Source organism: Aegilops tauschii, chromosome 1 (assembly GCF_002575655.3).
Source record: "Aegilops tauschii subsp. strangulata cultivar AL8/78 chromosome 1, Aet v6.0, whole genome shotgun sequence".
NCBI lineage: Eukaryota > Viridiplantae > Streptophyta > Magnoliopsida > Poales > Poaceae > Aegilops > Aegilops tauschii.
Window position 1 is genome coordinate 103,242,136 of NC_053035.3, and position 15,012 is coordinate 103,257,147.

A 15,012-nucleotide genomic window follows, 5' to 3' on the forward strand; every position below is an offset into this window, starting at 1 on the left:
TAATGGCAGACCGAATGGCTTACGAGAGAAGCCATCCGAGTAGCTTGCTGAGGAAGACTTGTTAACTTCTGCTCAAATCTTTTGTCTGGGTATCGTGCAAAAGAAGGCTCTATAGCTTACACACGAAGCTTGGTCTGATTATGGTGCTGGAGAAGTCTGAGTTTCGTACTTGAGAAGCTTCTCCTCGGGTTTGCTTGTTGAGAAAAATTCATTTCTGACTGTCAGAAGCTTTTACCGAGGTATCTTGCTGAGAAAGACCGGGTATCGTGGGCCAGAAATTGTTCAGATATCAGGCTGAGGAAAATCGAGGAGCCTTGCATCATAAATTTCTTCCGATAACGTGTGGAAGAAGACTGAGTTTCTGACATCCAAAGCTTCATACTAATATGCAGATTGAAATCTACACACACGCCCATAATATTATGTGGCTGATTATTTGCATGAGAAAATTTGTTTGACTATCTTCCTTGAGCATATCACATTCTGACTTTATTTCGGATGATAACATATTTCAAGCATCATGCCTTGCTGAGCCAAAATTCTGTATATGATCCATACCTTTGACTGAAAATATACCGTTGATCTTGTACCTGACTTGTCTTGTTGCTGACTTGATCATTACTGTTGTGAGGATTTTGTACTGATGTAGACTTGAGTTATCAGTACTGTTTTGAGGAGTGCACACTAATGCAAAATTGATTATCAGCCTCAAAATCAGATATTCCCCATTTCACTGCTGTCGGCTGAGACTTCCATTCTGTTTAGCTGATTTTCAAAAATATTTGAACTCCTTGCTGATTCTTCGGGTCCGGTGTCGGTTGATGAGCAACTCTTTATAGGGGAAAAATAATGTAACACCGGGGCCCAAAAAGAAAAAAGCAAAAGAAAACTCAACGAAACAAAGGCACACAACAACAATCAATTCACACACAATCAATGTCACATAGTACTGCTAGTCACACAATATGCACGCCTACTTAAGCACACAAATCTCGCGGGATCTCCGGTTCTATGATCTAGCATGCTGTGACGATGTGCACGAGGACGAGTAAATGTGTGGAAGAATTGGTGTAAACAGCACTACACCAAGTGCTAGCTTAGCCAGGTAGCAACTTGGACTAGCTCGGAGGCGAGGACGCACTCGGTAATCATGTAGTGGGACACGAAGGTCGCAACCACATTATTATCAAGTGGACGGGAAAAGATCCGTACTCGTCCAAGAAATAGGATAGCGGCTAAAAACTGAGGCTGCTGACATTGCCCTTTCTTGATAACTAAGATCAGTAAGGGTTGCCAACACGACAAAATGAAAGAGTGATTCAGGATAGAAGCATGTTCTTCACCGAAACGATAGTCGAGGATGAAAGGAGGATATCGGCGAGATACCTGAGCACTATTTTTGCAAACAGTGTCGGGATCACTTGGCATCACTCTGCTGGGACAGAAATAACACCAAACACCGAAGAACGAGCAAGAAAAGAAAACTGGAGAAATGCAAAGGCTGAGTTGTAGTGCATCCGAACCGATGCCAGCTACACTCACCAGATAAACCGTTAGCAACAAATACTAAGGCTATATGCATGCTATGCAATAAACAAATGCAACAACCAAATGCAAAGGTTTCTACCGCCTCGCGCTGACTAGGGCGTCCTATAGCCAGACCTGCTAAGCCTGTGGCACCCCGGCTCAGAGAAACCGGAACGCCCCGTATTCCAGCCCACAGATCAAGGAGAAGTCTTCTGGAATACGGCACTGCTTAGCATAGAACAAATCAGCTCTTTATTACAATCTATTTGGATACAAGGGAATTACATCGGCACAACGACACTACGCCTGCCACGGTTGCTCCATGCAAGCAGCAGAACAACAAGATGCAGTGGAATAACTCTAGCAGCAGAACAACGATGACGGTGGTGAACTCCACTCCGCAGGGACTCTGGCTGGAATGCTTATCCTAGCTCGCAAACAAGGGATCCATGGCAAACAAGCAATCAAATCCGGCCTGACCTGCAAACTGGCATGACACGCCAGGTCAGTACATTGAATGTACTTGCAAGTTCACCATAACCAGAAGCATTCAAGACAAACAACAACATGGCAATTACAGGTTAAGCAGGAATTATCATGACATCATCAGGATAACATGGCATGGACAACATGAACATGATACGACTAGAACAATAAGAGCATGGCATGAACATATAAATCTGACAATACTAGCATGCAACATGATGACACTATATGCACCACTTATTCTGCTCGGGTTACCTCGTAACCATCACATACATTACTTACCAGCCTCGGACATCACACGATCATCTCGGGATCAAATCAAGCTTGGTATAAACAATACCGTAGTAATCATTAAATGACCACATGGAGCTTGATCTTTACCCATGATTCTCGCACAACATCACGAATATCCAACAACTCGGTATCCTTGATACCACGGTGATCACAAACGGAACCACTCTCGGCTCAACGGGTTACCTCCTAACCAAACGGTGATCTTTCACAGATCACCTAACCAACTTATCTCATCATCAAACCGGGGTTGTTATTAAGCCAGTTATTATTATTACTGTGGACCCATAGTGTGACCAACTACGAACTGGGCCCTTATCCATGGGCGCGGCTATCGATAGATTTAATATACACTCTGCAGAGGTTAGCACACTGTACCCACACCACGGAACCCATGGCCTCGCACTCCCATTCAGGTGGACCAATGGTGTTCTGACAAAACCGATCTACTACCATGACACTCTCCCGGCCACTCCGACTCACTCCCCACTGGGCTAAGTCCTGGGTGGCCCCGTGCCTACCAAAGACACCAACGGCCACCGTCGTGGCAAAATGGCCACCACTGTCGCAAAACGGTCCCAAACGGGGACAATCCGGATATAACAACAACGGGCACACAAGGTTATGTCTGCTTACCGGGCCAGGGTACCGCACGCCCATAACCTTCCCTCGTTGGAGGCACCGGCGAGAGGCACGACAATAGACCCAGTTAGGACCTTGCCATAAAGGCAAGCGTGGTTGCACTGTTCAGCTCGATATGGTGGCACCATGACTCAGCCAATAGTTGTTCGAGTTCAATTTAATCTGGTTAAAGAATGCAAATATGCTGAGCCATGATAAAATAACATGATGCAAATTACAATGCACGAACATGATATCAACATAAGCATGGAGGTGCAACATAACTATTAACCATATCAACAATGAATCATATCCAACTAAGCATGGCATACAGACTAGCATGAACATCACAAGTACATACTTCTCAGAAACATATCATGACCACTAGCATCAACAATAAATATCATGCAAGAACATATCAGCAATGCTATCATGCAAGCATTTAACCAACTGGATGCAATGGAACATGCATAACAACGGTACTCGGGACAGACGGCAGTCATGCACCGAAGACCATCACCAACATCAACATGTACTACTATCAAGCATGACCAATGTGAAAGTAACACTAGAGGTAGAACATGATAACAAAGTGAAAGAAAACATAGCATGACGGTAATCACCGATCCATAAGCATAACCAAAATAACGACAGCAGTAGCAAAACAAACATACAGTTATTAAAGATTCAAGTTGAAAACCAATGCTACTGCATGGCTATCATGCAAATGGTGGTTGTGGCTTGCCTGGGGCGGAAGAAATCACCGGGAAGAAGTGCGGTGAAGCCGCGGAAAGAATCGCCGGAAACAGTTCTCTCTCGGAGGGGCTGTTTACGGGCAAGGGAAAAAAGGTCATTTTCACAGTTTCAAACCATAGTAAGAATGAAGCCAACAGAACGGGCTCGACGAGACGAAGACGTGGGCGTCGGATTCACCTCAATCGGAGTCTCGAGCAAAAAGTGGTGATAGTTTTTCTCCAGGGACCTATCTGTAAAAATATATCCACAAACAGGCCCCTGAGTGAGAAAACAGAAAGCGCCTTAAGCGAAAATACGTTTTTAGAACTGGGAAAGCGCACTTACGGTGGGAGCAGAAGAGGAATACGCTTTCTGAAGATGAAAGCGTACTTTTGGGAAGTACGTTCCACTTATCCAGCGTGGCAGTGGGGGCCCGTGGTGCTTTGCAGCTGACGAGTGGGGCCCGCCTTATCCTCTCTCTCTCCCGCTCCTCCTCTTCTTCCTCCCGTGGCTCCCTGCGCAGAACAGAGAAGAGCAGAGGGGGGGCTCGGCGGGTGCTGGCCCTGCTGCCTCCGGCCACCTCCGGCCGGGGCCATGGCACCGGTGGCCTTGGGGTGGCGCGCCGCACCGATCTAGGCGAGGAGCAAGCGACGGCGAAGGCCGCAGCCGCTGCGACTCGCGGTGACAGAAGACTCGGGTGGCGGCGGCTGCTCTTGGGGGCGACGGCCTGAGGCACTCCGGCGGAACATGGAGGGGCTGGGGAGAGTCGCCGGAGCACGGGGAAACCGGTGTGAGGTCAGGGAGTGGACGGGTGGCCCGGGTCGGCTGAATTTAGTCGGAACACCGCGGTGAGGCTTCGGCCATGGGAGGGGCAGGAGAGGTTCTCGAGCTCGAGGGGCTAGCTAGGCGGGTCTCTGGGAGTGAGGGAGGGCTGCTGGTGTGCTCGGACGAGGCCGGGGATGGCTACTTATAGCCGGGGCGAGGGCACGGGCTCGGGTGCTGCCGCGGGAGTCCGGCAAAGGCTCTAACGACGGCCAGCGAGCACGGGAGGGCACCAGATCACGATGAGGGAGGAGCAGACAAGGCGCAGAGGTCACGGAGACGAGCTCCACTCGAGGACACGAGAAGGAAGAGGCGACGGCGCGAACAGAGATGGTCGGCTACAGCGTGTCCCATTGATGCGCGGCGACGAGCGCTAATGGAGGGGCTTACGAAGGGGGAGATGGCTCCAGGAGGACGACGACGACGCGGTAAAACGGTTAGACATGTTCATGAGCACGAAGACGATGAGAGGGAGAGGGGCCTAAGCAAGAAACCATCCAGCTCGCGTCCATGGTGTGCCAGAGAGGTGGTGACCGCGTGAGCTGGAGAGGATATGGTGCCAAAGGTGGTAAAATTATGTCTAGGGGTTAGTCCTTCCAGGGAAGGTTGCAACTGAGGTGGTAGCTTAGTTAAAAATGCTCTGGTTAAATGGTAAGCAACGTCTGAAGTTTACTGTAGTAAACTTGGCCGTGCACTGGTGATCAACAGGGAAGTGATTGGGCCAAATGGATTTGTCTGAGGTGATTAGCTAAGGAAGAACTACAATCCTGTTAACTTTGAGATGATTTGGATCAAGATTTAATATAGTTGTTTTGCAACTGCCAAATCTAGTCAGAAACTAAATCAGGAAGGTGCACTCACATGGAGAAGCCACTTGAGCTGAAATTTGGCAAGGCTTAGTTATTTGGCCATACTAAGATGCTGTAAAAAATTTATACCAATTGGACAAGCCAAAATGGTACTTGCTTGACAAACATCCTTGCTGACCAGAAACTTGCAATAATTTTAGAGAAATATTGTCCAAGTGAAATAGTTCCAAATTTGGTGGAGAGATGTTATAAGGGTAGAAGCACAATCTGATAATTTATCAGGATTTTTGAAGCAATATAAAATGCACTTGCTTCACAACCTGAAAATATTGCCAGAATCAAAGATTTGGTCCCGTGCTCACATAGATGATTGGATGGGGTTGAAATTTGGATGAGGGTAATTATATGAGCACATTAAGAGGCATGCAACATTTCAACTCATTTGGATAACCCTAGCTAGTACTTCCTTCACAATGGCTCCTGTCTGACAGAAAGTTTGAAAAATTGCTGAGGAAGATTGGCTAGGCAAATAAAGTTGAATTTTGGCATGAGGCAATGATTTGGACATAAGAAAATGCCCAAAAGGTTTGGGAGAAATCAGGAAATTGTAAATGACACTTCCTTCACAAAGTGCCATTTAGGGCAGAATAGAAGAATAATTATTGGGGAACTATTCTTGGGCTAGGACAAGAAAGTTTGGGCATATTTGAGCAACATATGACCCAAAGGAATTATGAAAATTATTTGGGAATTTTGGATGGACAGAAATATAGGTTGCTTCACAATCTACGGCAGATAGGGTTATTCCTTTAATAGAAAAAGGAATATTCCCTAGAAAAAGATTTTAGGGTTTGGTCAAGGAGTGAAGTGACATGATCGTGGCAAGATTTTGAGAATGATGAGCCACTTGGGAGGAGGAATGAGGATGATTTCCCAGGTGGCAAGGCCACAGAACCACTCCAAAAAGAAAAAGAGAGCAAAAACCAAATAAATCAAAAGAAAAAGAAAAGGGCAAAAATCCAGGCTGTTACATTTCAGTTATGCAAAAATGTATTGTTCAATAGGGCTATGTGATGTTTAAGTATGAATTGTCCACTTCAGTTTCATGAATGGCTATATTTGGTTGTTTATAGTGAGTAGATGCCTTGTTTATCTGTATTTGGTTGTTAGGTTGGTTGCAGTGAGCATTTTTCCAGTTACCGAGCAGATGCCTTGTTCATATGTATTTGGTTCTTAGTTTGGTTGCAGTGAGCATTTGTGCAGTTATCAAGCAGATGCCTTGTTTATCTGTATTTGGTTGTTAGGTTGCTTTTTTAGCATTTGTCTAGTTTTCAAGCAGATGCCTTGTTTATCTGTATTTGCTTGTTAGGTTGGTTGCAGTGAGCATTTGTCCAGTTTTCAAGCATATGCCCTATTTATCTGTATTTGCTTGTTGGTTGGTTGTAGTGAGACTCCGTCCAATTTTCAATGGCTATATTTGGTTGTTATATTGATCATTTATGCCTTGTTTATTTCAGTCATTCACAATGTGTTGTTCATTATGTGCAAGTCGGAACTGTGCCGCTCGACTGCATCAATACCAGTTTGAACATCTATATTTGGTTCCAGTTATGCCTGTAGAGTTAACACATGCCCTTTAATTCATTTGTACATAGTTATCCAGTGTGATGTTTAAGCATTACCTACGTTCTATTCATTTTCAACAATACCAGTTTGAATTGCATTATTTGATGGCTGTTAAGCCTGCTGTCGGTAACATTGCCTTCCATTCTATATCTGCTTTAACAGCATGCTAAAACCAACACATTCAAGCTATCATTTGGATATGATGTTGTTTATGTTTGCTATATTTGTTTGATGTTAAGGTTGCTGTACTTATCATGCCTTTCCACTACTTATGCAGGACAACAACAGGAGTGGCCACCATTTTCCGCCGAGGTTAGCTTCATCCCTCGGCTTGTACTCCCCCCTGTCATTCCATAATGTAGTGCATATAGATCCAGGCCTGGACACTTGTTAGCTTCTAATATTGACTTTTTGCTTGTAGGTACATATGCCCTTGGCAAGGATCCACGCATCGACCCTTTTTACGTATGGGGAAATGAGATATTCATGAACAAGCCTCAAGGGAGGAAACTAATAAGGATTATTAGCAAAAAGATACGAATGCTGGCAAGCAATTTATTTGTTTATGCTCTATCCAACACAACAGTGAGCTGTAGGATGGTAACTACAAACTCTACGGCCTTCTCTTTTTACTGCCCATAATGAGTTGTTAGACAACAATGTCTGAATCTTTTTCATTAGCAGTAGTTCCCGAAGCAGTTCACTCAAGATTACCTCACAAAGTACATGATTGGTGGACACACAATGAAGGTTACAGTATTTCATCCAGACTACAATGAGCATCGAGAAGTCGTAATGAAGATAGTGAAGGATGGACGGGCAGCCATCACAAGGGGTTGGCCTACAGTCGTGCGCGCATTACGCATGGAGGAGGGCACAATATGGGCATTCCGCTTCACCTTCTCCAGCAACCAGAATGTCTTTGGCCTCTCTCTTTACAGTCTTTAGTACAACTGTGGTTCATCATTCTTTACTTGGTGCTTCTGTAGTTCTTCAGTATATGTACCTGTGCATCGAATTATGCATTCGTGGTTGAACCTATATTTGTAATAAACATGGTTGGATATGAAATTAGTGATTGCCTACTTTCAAATTCAAAACATGTGATTTTTAAATTAGGGATTACACTGCACACGGTTTGCGAAAGCGAAACATCTGTGATAGACGTGGAGATCAGACACGTTTCTAGGATCCACTACGTGTGCGATCCATCACCACTACACACACGATCAACGGAGAAAAAACGTGTGCGATTAACAACAGCATCGCACACAGTGCTTTCTTATTAAATTTTTGTGATAGTCACCTTATCACACACGCTTCGAAATTATGGACCGTTTGTGATGTTGTGCGCATCGCAAACATTTGGGCATAGAAGAACGCGTGCGATGTACATACTAACGGAAACTCATTCCTTGGATTGACTATGTGGATACATACAAAAGGAAACGTTTAGCGGGGACAAACTGTGTGGGATGTACTTACGACCGGAAATGATATTGCATGTATCATTTTATTTTTTAGCACTACTTTACGTATAACCGTATTTGAGCGTTCGCTGGTCGCACACGACCTCATATTGCCAAGCGTCTGTGCCAGGAGGGCATATCCCCGACGGTTTCTAGGTCGTGTGGGAAGGATCCCCCTATCCCCGTCACTCACTTGGAGACGGTTCCGAACGCCGTCGCGAAAAGGGGTTAAATACCGTGTGTATAGCACCGACGCGTACCAGTGGTTTGTTAGTTTTCAAGAAGGTTTATGGTTCGTGTAAGTGCATCTAGTGCCCCTTAGTGATTTTGGTATCGAAGACTTAAAGGTTAAGGGACTAATGAGTTTGTGAGTGTACACAGGTCTATAAGTCTATGAGGAGTTTGATATTTACAGTGAAAGTCGACCCCTAAAAATGAATGTCTTCAAGTGAAAACTTTGGCTTTCTGAAGAATTTGAAAGCGAAGAAATTGGTGTGACCGTGAAGACTCTATATTCATGCGAGGAATATGAAGCGTGAAGACTTTTGTTTTCGTAGTTTCATTTTATCTTTCTTGAGTCATAGGAAACATCGTACTGTTAAAGGGGGTCGAGGAAAAACTAAGGAAAAGTTTCCAAGTGATGCTCATCTCAAAATCCTATACCTTCCAATCCCTTCGAGTGAAGCCATTGGAAATCTCATACAGTTCAGTGAATTCTTCAGTGATAGAGACGAAGATATTCTGGCCACTTAGGAATTTGTTCTAACTGAGGAGTTAGGAATTCGCCAGTGCGGATTGCCTACAAGTGAGGAACATGATAGTCCTGAGGAATTTGAAACTCAAATTTCCGACCGTTGCTGTGCTATGGGCTAGCTGTCCCAAAATATCTTATCCTCCCAACGGTCATATAATTGAAGGGCATTTATGTCTTATCATGCCGGGCTCCTTCCTAGGCTATAAATAGCCGCCCCCTACAACCACTAGCTGGTTGGCTGCTTCGTGAGAAACTGACACTTTGAGTGAAAATCATCAAGTGAGGAAAACCCAAACCCAAACACCTACAAACCCAAAGTGATTGAGAATCACTGAAGAGATTGTTCCTGTGTGGATCAGACGCTTGTTACCTTTGAAGACTGTGCATCTTCCAGACGGTTAGGCATCATGGACTAGAGCATCCAAGAGGAAATTGTGGATCGCCGAGTGACTGAGTTTGTGAAGGTTTGGAAGTCACCTGAAGACTTACCACTAGTGATTGGGCGAGGTCTGTGTGACCTTAGCTCAAGGAGAATACGGTGAGGACTGTGTGTCCAGGACTGTGTGTCCTCAGGTTTGAATACCTAGTCGCTCGAACCAGACGTACAACTGTCACAGCAGTTGGAACCAGTCTACCAAATCACTGTCTTTACCGAGCTAACTGGTTCTATTTACCCAACCCTTTCATTTCCTCGTTACTGTGCTGTGTACTTGATCGTTACTGTTTGAAGACTTTGACTGAAGACTTTCTCAATTTCCTCAGTTCAATTGCTTCAGTCAGTTTGTCTTCAGTCTGCTTATCATGTGTTCACGCTTTCTGTACTCTATGCTTGTTTTCATTTCATCATGATGACTGTGCTTCTGTTCTGTCATGCTAGCATCTGAGTACTTATTCCGCTGCTAGTCGCTCATGACTTAGGAATTACCTCAGTGAAGAATTTGTAAAAATCGCCTATTCTCCCCCTGTAGTCGACTTAATGCACTTTCAATTGGTATCAGAGCAAGGTATTCCCTTGTTCTGTGTGATTTTGGTTTAACCGCCTGGAGTTTTAGTTATGTCGATTGCAGGTATGATCAAGGTCTCTGCTGGGTGTCCTACCTGCGATGGGACGGACTACCCCTGCTGGAAGAATGAGATGCGGATGCCTCTTGAGGCAATAGCCAATGATCTCTGGTATGTTGTGGAAAATGGTGTTCCCTCTGTCACTCCTGCCATCAACGCTGCTGACGTGAAGAGATTCAAGCAACATGACTCTCAAGCGAAGAACATCTTATGTGGCCATCTGAGCAAAGGGCAGTATGGCAGAGTGAGTGCTTTGGAGACAACAAAGCTTATCTGGGATAGGCTGTCCAAGGTCAATGAAGGAGTGTCAACATAGCGTGACTCTCGAGTTGACGTTCTTCGCAATCTCTTCAACCACTTCAAAAGACTCAACAATGAAAATGTTCAGCAAACCTTCGATCGCCTCACTGATATTTCAAATGAGCTTCAAGCACTTGGTGCCACTGACATCACCGACCATGAGGTGGTGAAGAAATTGCAGAGATCGCTTGATTCCTCATTTGACACCCTTGCACTGATGATACAAGAACATGGAGACTACAAGTCAGTTGATCCCGCTGATATCCTTGAAAGGCTAAACACTCATGAGTTCCAGCTTTCTGAGAAGAGAGATCTCTATGGACCAAGCTATGGAAGATCACACGCTCTAAAGGCCAAGGCAGTATCTGAATTTGAAGGTGAGGATTCTGGTAGCAGCCTTGGTGATCCTGAAGAACTGAGCCAGGAGCTAGCAATGCTCGTGAGGAAATTCTAGAAGTTCTCAAGACGTGGCCGCTTTGGTAAATCCTCAAGAAATTATGACATGAGATCAGATTTGTCATCCCGTGACTACAAAAAGAGAACTTGCCATAAATGCAAGAAACTTGGTCACTACATTCAAGATTGTCCTCAGTGGGAAAAGGAATCAAAGAAGAAGAAATACAAGGATTATAGTTCTGATGACTCAAAAAAGAAGAAGAAATCTTCAAAGTCCTCATCATCAAAATCCTCGAAGTCTTCATCTCACAAGAAGAGCAGCTCCAAGAAGGCTTGGGCATTCATTGGCAAGGAAATGGACTCTGAGGCTGAATCTAAGGAAAATTAGGAAGAGGAGGCATCTGAGGAGTCATAATCTGGTGTGGTGAGCCTAGCCCTCGCTACCGCATTCATCAGCAAGTCCATCTTCAACTCTGAGGAGAATGACTTCTCCAACACGGCTGACGATGATGATGATGATGGCTACGCTCCCACCTATTGCTTCGTGGCAAAGGGTACCAAGGTACTCAAATATCCTTCCTCTGAATCAAGTGAGGATGAATCTTATGAAAATATCAAGCCTAGCTACTCTAAACTTGCTAAGATTGCTGTAAAACAACAAAAGGCTTTTGAAAAGGTTCAAAACATGCTAGACAAGAGCGATGATATGTTGGGTGAATAAATGGATCACACTAAAACTTTGACTGAAAATTCTTCAGAGACTTCAGTCCAAGTTTGATAACCTTCAGAGTCATCATAGCACTCTCTTATCTGATCATGAGAAGCTTTCTTATGAATTTCTTCAAAGAAAGAAAGACCTTGAGAAGCTAAGGGTGAGTTATGAAGATCTTCAGAAGGAGCGAGATTCATTACTTGCTCAACAGATCAGCGCTGCTCAGGAAGAATTCATTCCACTGTGTTTGAAATGCATTGAACGTGAATCAACAAATTCTACACCTGAAAGTTCAAATGCTTCTATTGCTGCAAATTCTTCACATGTCTCTGCTATCACTAATTACTCATCTGAGGATGTTGCAAGTATCACTGACAATGCGGGGCTCAAGGAATTGTATGTGAGAGGCATGTACAAAAGCCTCAGAGGGCATCAGGCACTTTGTGATGTGCTTAAAAAAACAGATCCTCAACATGAACCCTAGGAAAGAGTGTATTGCCTTTGAGAGGAAACTCAATGCTGATGGAACATACTGGAAGCCTGAGCAGTATCCCAAAACCTCATGGGTTGCTGCAAAGGGACCTCCAGTAGATCCATCCACTTTATCTGGCTTTACATGTGAATCTTCATATTCTTCTGATGAGTCATTTGACTCCAACTATAAGTTGTTCAAAAATCAGAATGGTGAAGTATTTGCTAGATATGTCGGCACTAACTGCAGGAACGGTCCCCCTATGAAGAAAATCTGGGTTCCCAAAAGGTGGCTTGAAAGTCTTCAGGTGAATGTCATCATGACACCACCTGTGAATAATAGGAACCCCAGAACAAATTCTTCATATGGTCCAAAGTCTTCATATGGATCCAAGTCCTCATATGGACCACATTCCTCACGTGGATCAAATTCCTCAAATGGATCAAAGTCCTCACATGAACATCATCGTGCTAACACTTTTGTTTCGCAGGGAAGAACTAAGGAATATGAATATGTGCATTATTATTCAAACCATTATGTTCATAAGTCCTCAAAGAATTTCTCTGCTTATTCATATGCTTACCCTAACTTCTCTTATGTGAAACGAAGTGGACTAGCTTCTATGCCACCTTTCTCTTATGGAGCTCGCAGAATGATGAACTCTTTGCCACCCCTTCAGATGTGGGTGGTAAAGAAAAAGAACTAATCTCTTATGCAGGGTCAGGTCTCCAGACGAACTTAAACGTCTGAAGAATTTGCTGGAGACCTGAATATGCTTGAAAGGATGCAAGCTAATCATGAAGAAATGAATTTTCATTTCTCACGTCCTCATACTGTTACCTGTTTTATTGCTTGATGAAATTGATCTGATGAATTTGATGTCATATTCTTCACTGATGAAGTATATGAGTTTGTGAGCTCCACTAATTCATCTGCAGGATGATCAACCCAAAGCCACTAAGTGGGTCCTCGATAGTGGATGTACAAATCACATGACTGGTGAGAAGAACTTATTGATGGACACTGCTTTATCTCCATCGCATCTGAAGCATATCACCTATGCTGACAAAGGAAAAAGCAAGGTATTGGGTCTAGGTAAGGTTGCAATCTCAAAGGATCGACACATGCACAAAGTCATGTTTGTCGAGTCCTTAGGATTCAACCTCATGTTAGTCTCAATGCTTTGTGATCTTGATATGGTTGCTAACTTTGGCAAGTATCGTTGTGTTGTGATCATGGAAGCTGACCATTCCAAAGTTTTCAAAGGCTTTAGGAGAGGAGATCTGTATATTGTTGCTTTCTCTATAGGTCCACAACCTGCCACATGCTTACTTGCAAAAGTTTCAGAAGGCTGGCTATGGCATTGATAACATGGTCATGGTGGCATGAGGAACTTGCACACTCTCGGTAAGAAAAAGCATGTCATTGGCATCGAGGATGTCAAATTCGTCCACGATCACCTATGCGGAGCCTGTGAAGCTGGAAAGATGATCAAGGCCAAGCATCCCTCAAAGACTATCATGACTACCACTCGTCCATTTGAATTGCTTCACATGGATCTCTTTGGCCCTAATCACTATTCCTCATTCACCAATGAAGCAGCTCTATATGGCTTTGTTATTGTTGATGATTACTCTCGTTACACATGGGTGCATATCGTCACTTACGAACGTGAAGTGCAGGAAGTCTTCAAACGATTTTCCTCGAGGGCTTCAACCAACTTTGGCGTGAAGATCAAGCACATCAGAAGTGACAATGGGACCGAGTTCAAGAATACTGGTCTTGATGATTATCTTGCTGAACTTGGTATTACTCATGAGTTATCTGCTCCTTATACTCCTCAGCAGAACGGCGTCGTGGAGCGCAAGAACCAAACTCTTGTTGAGATGGCTCGCACTATGCTTGATGAATACAAGATGCCTCGTCACTTCTGGATTGAGGCAATTGATAGTATGTGCCACATCATCAACAAGGTATATCTTCACAAATTCTTCAAAAAGACCGCATATGAACTCCTCACTGACAAGAAACCCAATGTGAGTTATTTCAAAGTCTTCGGTGCTAAATGTTGGATTAGAGATCCTCATCACAATTCTAAATTCGCACCAAAAGCACATGAAGGCTTTATGCTTGGTCACGGAAAGGACTCGCACACCTGCAGAGTCTTTGTCACGACCGGTTTTCCAATAAAAATATTTATTGAGAAATCGATCCCTTTTACGGACCAATAGAGGAGAATCCTTCTTACTGGTAGACAAAATCTTGATCACAGAAGAAAATACCAGGAGTACTGAATATAATACAAGGTTGAGCGGAGACTGCTCAACAATTTATTACAAGCATGCCAATAATACATAAAGGCGGATAGGGTGGCATAGCTACTAACTCGCGATAAAAGCGGTGGTGGATATATCATAGCGAAGTGGGTGATATGACTCCTGAAAACTAACAGCTCTTCGAGCGTCGGGGTGAGGCTCGAGGAGACTTATTGTGGGTGGCGGAAGCGTATAAGATACAAGTGACCAATATCCAAGATCGCACAGGACTGACTGGGATTCCTCTAGGCGTCGGACTCACTATCAAACTCTTCATCCATGAAATCGCCTTCGTCAACATCTGGCCAAATCAACAAGCCAGGTGAGTGCTATGACAGTACTCGCAAGACAGTTCGGACATAAGATATAACAAATGTAAACATGATGCATATGAACAGATCAACAAGCGCACTCAGACAACGAGATAATAATGCTAGGGAAATAAAAGAGAAGTCGGGCTGTAGTCCTCCCGAAATCCCAAAGTAATACCAAGGGCCAATCGAGTGTCTGAAAGACTCCTCGGAAGGGTAAAGATAAAATAACAATGCCGCAGTCGGGCGTCAAGGCGACACCACATAAAGGGCTTATAATAAAATATAAAAGACAGTGCATGCC